The 8,675-nt window shown below is 41.9% G+C and overlaps 1 long non-coding RNA gene across 1 annotated transcript; it reads right to left on the bottom strand.

Moving 5' to 3' along the window:
- Positions 1–24: 24 nt before the first annotated feature.
- On the bottom strand, positions 25–8,044 carry LOC143442081 (uncharacterized). Its single transcript, XR_013109992.1, has 2 exons — positions 7,906–8,044; positions 25–267 (listed from the first exon to the last, which is right to left on the bottom strand). It is a non-coding gene; the product is annotated as an uncharacterized LOC143442081 (long non-coding RNA).
- Positions 8,045–8,675: the final 631 nt, after the last annotated feature.

The raw sequence follows: 8,675 nt of genomic DNA, 5'->3' as shown, positions 1-8,675 counted from the left end.
CTACCAAGCTAATAAAGAATACAACTGCTGCTGCACCGGGCAATCTCACAGTACAGCACTGAAGAAAACAAAGACTACTAGCAGCGTTGGGAAGTGCTCTTTCAAAGCTGTTGAGTAGGCACAAACTTCTTGTTTCAGATCAAGTGTTGTGTCTTCAACTTGTGTACTCTTCTTTGGTGTTGTTGGTTGTTGCGGGTCTGTTCCTTGCCTGATCTGAACTTGAAGCAGCAGTTTCAGGTGGTAAAGTCTGTTCCGTTACACTTCATACTGGAGGTAGAAACAAAGACAAAGTTAGCTATTAGAGAACCAGGGTCAGAGGGTGGGAAGCTTAGAATCACTGCCCAGTGATGCAGCTACTTCAAAGTATTCACTCTTGAATGCTCAAATGAGGATGGCCTACATCCTCAGCAAAGACCCCAAATTATCCCAAAGTCCTGCTAATCTCATCACCTGCAAAGTTATAATATCCAGCTAGCACAAGCATCTTACAGACATCTAACAGTGTGTTTGACTTTATGGAAAACAAAGTAACTCCCCATTGGAGTTTGCAATCTAGATCAGAAAGCTACACTGGAGAAAAGTAGAACACAGAACACAAAATTCAGCTGCTAGGCTAACCACCCAGCTAACACATTACACCAATAGGCACACTCCTTTCACCACTGTACTAGCAGCAAAGCAATACAGCAAACACGGACAACAAAGAGGATCTGAACAGAACCTGGAAAACTAAGAGTAAACAACTAAGTATCCTGTGCATAAAGATCACCTAAGACAAGCCTGAACGACTACAAACTTTTCAATTCTAAGTTCTTTAAAAATAGGAACGTTGTAGCATTATATGATTTCTCCTTTAAAATCTTATTGTGAATGTTAGATATGTGGCATGAATGCACGGATGGATGCCAACTGAACTCAATTCCTTTACCCACTGTGCCATCTTGTTGGCCCTCATGGCAGTTTTTTTTGTTTGTTTGTTTTGGTTTTTTGGTGTGTGAGTTCGAGCAAGACAGGGTATCTCTTTGTAGTCCCAGCTGTCTTGGAATTCTGTAGACCATGCTGGCCTCAAACTCAGGGATCGACCTGCCTCTGCCTCCTGAGTGCTGGAATTAAAAGCATGGGCTCTCATGGATTTTTTTTTTCCCAAGTCAAGATCTCTGGCATGGATGGACCATAACAAGTGTGGTGGATTTCAGAGGAACTGACTAGGTCAGCCTGGATAGAAGAGAAGGTCAGTAACAGTAGGAAGAAAGATACTGGGACTGCTGCAGTGGAACCAGATTATAAGAGAGGAGCTCCTGCAATCTGTCTTCTGACAGACTACTAGGGTACAAGCACTATGGCACATTTGTGTGCCCACACATATACACACACAAAATAAAATGCAATAAAAAAAAATGTTAAAAGCCATTGAGATGGTTCAGCATGTAGACTTTCCCACCAAGATTCCCAGGACCCATGTGGTGGAAGAGAGACAACTTGGCAAGCTATCCTCTGACATCTACACAACTGTGTACTTGCACACTGATAAATTCAAGTACAAAGAAAATAAATGTAAAAACAATGTATTATTCTAGATGAGGTTTTTCCCATGTTGCCCAGGCTGGTCTTGAATTCTTGGCCGCACACAGAATTTTCCCACAATCTCACCCCCCAAGGTGCTAGTACTACAGATGCACATTACATTTGGCAACTGTTTTGTATGAAAAGAAAAATGGTAAAGAAGCTGACAGATAAATATTTTCATTTGAAAAACATCACAAACAAGAATGGTGCCAAGCTGGTACGATGGCTTATTGAATAAAAGGTATTTTTTTGGTGCACAAGCCTGAAAACCTGAGTTCAATTCTTGGGACCCTGTAGACAGGAAAAAAATCCAAAGTTGTCTTCTGACTTCCATACCTTGACCCCTGCACCTTGGCACTCATAATCAAATACACAATAATTAGGAAAACAAGAATGACTATAAGGTGACCTAGATGTGGTCGGACATGCCCACAATTCCAGAACTACATAGAGTAACCATGTTTCAAAAAACAAAGGCTGGGCTGGATGAAGCATGTCTTTGTTCCTAGTACTGGAGAGGCAGAGACAGGCAGATCTCTGTGAGCTCAAGGCCAGCATGGTCTACAAAGCAAGTTCCAGGACACTCGGGGCTAGAAACCCCTGTCTCAAACCACCTCCAACAAAATAAAATAATAAAGTAATGTAAAATAAAGTGCTAAAAATGATGGGTTTGGTGGTACACATCATTAATCTTAACACTCAGGAAAAAGAGGCAAGGGTTTCTCTGTGAGTTCAAGGCCGGCCTGGTCTACAAATTCCAGGACAGCCAGGGATACACAGAAAAATTGTCTATTTAAAAAAAAAAAAGAAAGAAAGAAAGAAAGGAAAAAAAAAACCAACGTCTTTAAATTTGAACTGGGCTGACACATCATGTTGATAACTGTCTAATAAGTAAACAAAGACTCCTACAATCTACAATCCGAGAGTATTATAAAGCCAATCTTGAATACTAATGAGGCCTAGCAATATATATTAAGCACAATTGAGTCGAGGAATTAGTATCTTATTTGTGAGATTTTATAGGTAACTGAAAGTTTTCAACCAAATCAAGTCTGAAAAACTTGTAGGTACTGGTCAAGCATTTATATGAAATTGGCTAGCTACTCCAATAACATTTAAGTGGTGTTGACTCTAACTTCCTAAAAACAAATGCATCTCCTTTTATTCCTTCTAAAGCCAGACACTTTAAAAGTAGAGAACAATTGGGCTGGAGAGATAGCTCAGAGGTTAAGAGCACTGACTGCTTTTCCAGAGGTCCTGAGTTCAATTCCAAGCAGTCATATGGTGGTTCATAACTATCTATAATGAGGTCTGGTACATGCAGGCATACAGCAGGTAGAATGCTGTATACACAATTTTTTTTTTTAAATAGAGAACAATTCAAGAGTCTCAACTGTTTCTCCCACTGTTCCACAGAAAGAGTATCCCTAATTATCAACCACTATGTTATTTTATGAGATAAAGCAAAAACCACTTTCCTTTTAGAGGAAAAACAAAGACCCAAACAAATTGGTCAGAATCTCCACTACCAGAATTTCATTGAACACCAATAGGAAATATGTGTGATTATGAATAAAATTCTTGCCTTCGAAGTTCAAATTTGTGATGCATTAGCTGTTCTTAAGTTCAAATACACCATATGCACAAGTGATAGACACAAACTATGTTTGCTTTGACCATTTCTGTTTTCGTCCTTTGTGTGTTTTGTGGTGGTGAGGGCTGAACCCTCTATCTCATTCATGCTAGGCAAATGATCTACTGAGTTACACCTCTTCTGAAACTAAGATTAATAATAAACTTTAGATAAGGCTGGGTTGTGGTGGTGAACTCCTTTATCTTAGCGCTTGGGAGACATAGGCTGACAAATGAGGCCAGCCTGACCTAGAGTTCAAGGACAGCCAAGGCTACGCAGAGAAACCTCGTCAAACCATCAAACCAACCAACCCACCCCCCCCCCCCAAACTTTAGATAACTAACAATGTAAATTTGTCAGGTTGACAGATCTGAGTTCATGGTCAGCCTTGTCTACAGCTCAAGTTCCAGGACAGAAACCCTGTTTTGAAAAACTAAACAAAATAAATAAATAAAATAAAAATACAAGTCATAATCTATTAAGGGGAACTAAAAAAACCTGCTGCAATTATCCTTTTATATATATTTAGTAGTAACAACTGGACTGGCCTGTTAGAGACTTGGATACTAGGGACATTTAAAATTATGTATCTAGCATGGAACTGCTATTAAACACAACAGTTAGGGTGGGAAGCTAAAGAAATTATTTTCCAACAAAAACCTATTCTATGCTAGGTCTTATTTTTTTGAGACACTGTGTAGTCCAACATGACCTTGAACTTTTAACACTGTCCCTGCTGGAGTTGGGATTGCTGGGCTTGCCTCTATATTCAGTTTTATGCTGGGCTGGGGACTGAACCCAGAACTTTGAGTACACCGGTCAAACTCCTAAGCTCTATCTCCAGCACATACACTTGTATACCTACATTTCTAGTTTAAACTTTCCTGCTGGTCATGGTGGTACATGCCTTTAATCTCAGCATTCAGGAAGCAAAGACAGGCAGATTTCTATGAGTTCGAGGGCAGCTTGGTCTACAGTGAGAGTTCCAGGACAGCCAAGACAATACAGAAAAGCCCTGTCTCAAAAAAACCAAGGGGGTAGGTGTCTAGAAATCACACTGTCAAAACAAACTTAACAAATTTAATTACTGAAAATGTACACATGTAACTGACCAAATAAATCAAGGTTCTGACACTCCTTGAAATTAGTGTTTTTATAGTTACAATATATTTCAGTTCAACTTATTCCCCACTCCCACAACTTGGGCAGGGTTTCTCTGTATAGTCCTACAACTCCTTCTGTAGACCAGGCTGACCTCAAACTCAGAGATCTACCTGCCTCTGTCTCCCAGCTGCTGGGATTAAAGACAAGAACCATCAGGCCCAGTTCTCAAGTTACATTTTAAATGTTTAGTAGCCACACCTACTTTAGTGGCTAAAGCACTGCAGAATAAGCCATCAACTGAGAAGGAAAAGCATGTCTTTTAAAGCAACAGTAAGTTTACTGGGCAAAGGTTTCAACTAATAAAAGGAGGTAATAGCAACTAAAGACTTGCTTGCTCACTGGAGCTCGTAGTTACCAAGTTGGAGAAACAAAAATACAATATATTTTCTGTAGCTTTAAACCAATGGTAGTTTACCAGTGCAATGCTGGGAAAGAGCAGAGACCTTTATTTTCAACTTTATATTAATGCTGTACCTTAGCATTAAAAGACATTAAATATTTCTAAAGTTTTGTATTTAATTATGTATTACCACATTCAATTGAAAAACATCTAATGCAAGATAATTTCTAAATCCTGCTTGGGTAAAAGGGACTTAAAAACAAGTGCCATCATAGTGGTGGCACACACCTTTAAGACCAGCACCCAGGAGACAGAGACAGGTGGATCTCTGAATTGAGGCCAGACTTGTCTACAGTGAGACCTTCTGTCTTGGAATGATGGGATTCAAGAAGAAAAACAAAACAGAAGTTATGCCAGGCAGTAGTGGTGCAGGCAGGAGGATCTCTGAGGTTAGTAAGGCCAGTCTGGTCTACAGAGCTAGTTCCAGGACAACCAGGGCTACAGAGAAAAACCCTGTCTTGAAAAACAAATATATATTATATAATCTGTCTTTATATATCTATCCTCAAAACCCAAAAAACACCACAAGTCACAGCAGTTTCACCACATAAATTATTGCCACTAACTAAATTTTTATAGTTGTAACCACTGTATAAAATCCTGAATTTGTTTTGTGTTGTGAAACAAGGTCTCCCTATGTAGCCTAGGATGGCTTCCAACTCTAAGCCTCCCAACTGCTCAAACAAAGTTTGGGCAAAAGCTCTCAAAATGGTTCTCCCTTTGTTTTCAGAAAAGCTTCAAAAGATACAACAATTCTTTGTGTCTTACAAAATGTCAACATTTCAACTTGATTTTGTAACATAGTCTTAATATTTTACTACTCAAAAACTCATCTAAAAGGAACTTCCATGTATCACCTAACTTGTTGAAAAAAGTATAGCCCTCATAGGGATGTAGTTAATGCCACTAAACTATATACTTCAAAAAAGGTCAAAACTAAGGTTTATACTACATAAAAAATGGAATGACTGAGGAGCTACTCGAAGGGAGGGCGTGAAGGAAAAAGAAAGCAGCTCACATTTTTCACTTGCTGGAAATTTACCACAATTTCCAATCATTCCTTTAAAGGTTACACTTAAGTCAGAACTTATTTTTATGAAAAAAGAAAACCTATCTTCTGTGCTTCAAATACTTTGCTTTTCAACTCAGCTGCTATAAATACTCATCATGATGGTAAACATCCAGAGCAGCTGCAAAATCAAACTACTAGCATCTCTTTCAATTTCAGGTCTAAGAATAAAAAGAAACAAAGATAAATATTGGACCCAAGGTTTTGTTTTTTGATACAAAGTTTCTCAATGTGGCCCTGGTAGTCTAGCTCTGCAGATCAAGTTGGCCTTGAACTCTTGATCAATCTGCCTTTTCCTCGGGAGTGCTAGGTTTGCAGTGATGGGACTAAAGAAGGCATGGGCACCTACTGCCTAAATTTTATAACTTATATACTTATGGCTGTTTGGCTGCTTATGTACACAATCTGCTTCTTATCCACATTAATAATTATATTGCCTGTCAATTTAGTAATGAGTTTGCCTTCTAGTACCTAAAAATGAAGATGATCAACAGGCATGATGGTAGTACACGCCTTTAATCCTGCACTTGGGAGGCGAGGTCAAGCAGATCTCGGTAACTTCAAGGCCAGCCTGGTCCAGAGTCAGTTCGAAGGCCAGACAAGGCTACCCAGTAAGACCCTATCTCAAAAAAGTAAAAGGAAGGAGGGGTGAGGGAAGGCAGACTGAGCATTTTGGTAGCTTGAATTAATGACTTATAATTTGGAACTTACTTTTTTTAAAAAGTAGGTTAGAGCAAGCAAGCAGTCGAGGTGGAGGCTGTACAGCCAGTTCAAGGCTAACCTAGTTTAAGGCCATAACCAATAAAAGAAGAAAAACAAACCTGGTAGTTTTGTGAACTACAAGTTCACAGCAATTTAACATAATGTAACTGTCCAAACTCAACTATGACCTTTAAGCATTCTTAGTTCCTTTCTGCCTGCCCCCCTCAACTGCCTAAACAGCACTATCCTGCTCATTTTAGTTGCAGAACAAGGAAACTAAGTGGCTTAATAATTTCAGATTGTGTTCTGCAGTGGAAGTGTTAAGGAGTACTCCCAGCTCACCTGTGAGTCAAGTTGGAGACCAGCCACAAAGGTGTTTCTAAGGTTAACTCTTTAAAGCAAAAGAACCGTACCACTAAGATTTCGTATTGTTGAAAGATTAGATGGTAAAATAATCCCATCTGCTCTCCGACTGGGGCTCTAACACTGGATACATGACAAAGCCAAGCCATTCATTGCACAATGTAGGCCAGAGCTTGCACCACGTAAGAACTCTCCTAACGCATGCCATTTACCCCAGGCAGAAAGGTGGGAGATGCGTGCCTAGAATGGGGCCCGACTCCCTTTTCAAATGTCATGGGGCAGTTAGGTGTGGAGACCCAGCCGTAAGTGACTGTGAGTAAAGGTGTCAATGCCGCCGCGCTAGGGCCAGATACACGGCTAAGGAAACAGAGGTGTCCCTAAGCACTTTCCCTAGATGGAACAGGGTCTCGACCCACACACAAAGAAGGCGCCACTGCCGCACTGCGCTCTGGTAGTCGTAGTCGTATCCCCAAAGCCAGTGACGGCCAAGAAAACAAGGTCCCGAAAAAAGAATAGGCCCTTCTCCCCGGCCTCTTCCAGCTGCACACAAAGGACCGCGCCACTACCCCCTCACCCCTCCCGCCGGGACTTGTAGTTCCCTTTCCCCCCGCCAAGCAGCAGAGGGGGGAGATGACATACTACAGCTCCCGGCAGCCTTCGCGCCCGGGCCCCGCACCCTCTGCCTCCATCTTGGCTGCGGTCGGAACCTCCATTTTCGCTCCCTCCCCCAACTTCAGTCACCAACACCAACACCAACACCACCACTAAACGCACCACCTGGCCTCAACTCCTCACTAAGGCTCCGCGGCCTGCCCTGAGGCCGAGACGGTCGAATCCGGGGCGAAAAAGGAAGCCTGCAATAGGAACTCACAAGGAGCTCTCCTCCATCCGGAATTCTAGGAGTGCCCACTCTGACACTCAAAAGTCCCTCCCGTTAATCTGAGTCTCCTCACCTGTCTTTAGCCTGGCTTGTTGCTACCCCCAATTTAACACTGAGGTCGTACTCACCCCAACAGCTCAGCGCCCCCTCTCCAGCGCCGCCATAAGCAGCACGGCCCGGTACGTAGGAATAAATCTCGCTTCTCTCGCGAGAGTTGCAGGCTCCGAGCGCGTGCACGGGAAGGTGTTGGTGTTGGGGGGGGGGCGGCGTGCTTTTAGTACGCTTGCGCGCAAGGGCTGCGTGACGCCAACCAGTGACCTGCGTTTATCCACACGCAAGATGGTGACTGTGGTTTTTTATACTCTCGCCCCTGAGGATTGCCAGAAGCAATCTCGGCGTTTACTGACTCTGCTGCGACGCTAGGGGCGGAGCGGAGAGTAATTTTAGGCGTCTCCGGTCTTCGCGAGCCTGAATGCTTTCGCCAACGAGGCTTGAGTAAACCTTAAGTAGGAACAATTCTGAGGGCAGATCCGGGAATGTCGTGAAAAAAAGAGTTCACTTTCCTCAGCAATAATCCGGGAGTCCTCAAACCGCAGTTTCTCTTTAGTCACGGGACAGTCTTTCTCCTGTTTCCTACATTAGAATAGATTGTATTGGTTTAGAGAAAAGTTTTTTAACAAAGTAATTTGTAAATCCTGAGACCTTTTGTCTTCCAGAAACTACATTGCTTGCGACAAAAAAATAAGCGAGGTTGTATAATCAATAAAATTCCCCAAACCACTTTAACTGTCTTTTTCAGTTACCAGAAGATATTTGTAGTGTGTCAGTCTGAATAATATTTAAAAGGCTGAAATCAGGGTAAAAGGATGATTCCTCCGACTGAAGTAGAGGAGTGTGA

The sequence above is a fragment of the Arvicanthis niloticus genome, chromosome 4, assembly GCF_011762505.2.
Source record: "Arvicanthis niloticus isolate mArvNil1 chromosome 4, mArvNil1.pat.X, whole genome shotgun sequence".
In the NCBI taxonomy this organism is placed as follows: Eukaryota; Metazoa; Chordata; class Mammalia; order Rodentia; family Muridae; genus Arvicanthis; species Arvicanthis niloticus.
This window is presented reverse-complemented; position numbering and strand designations above follow the sequence as displayed.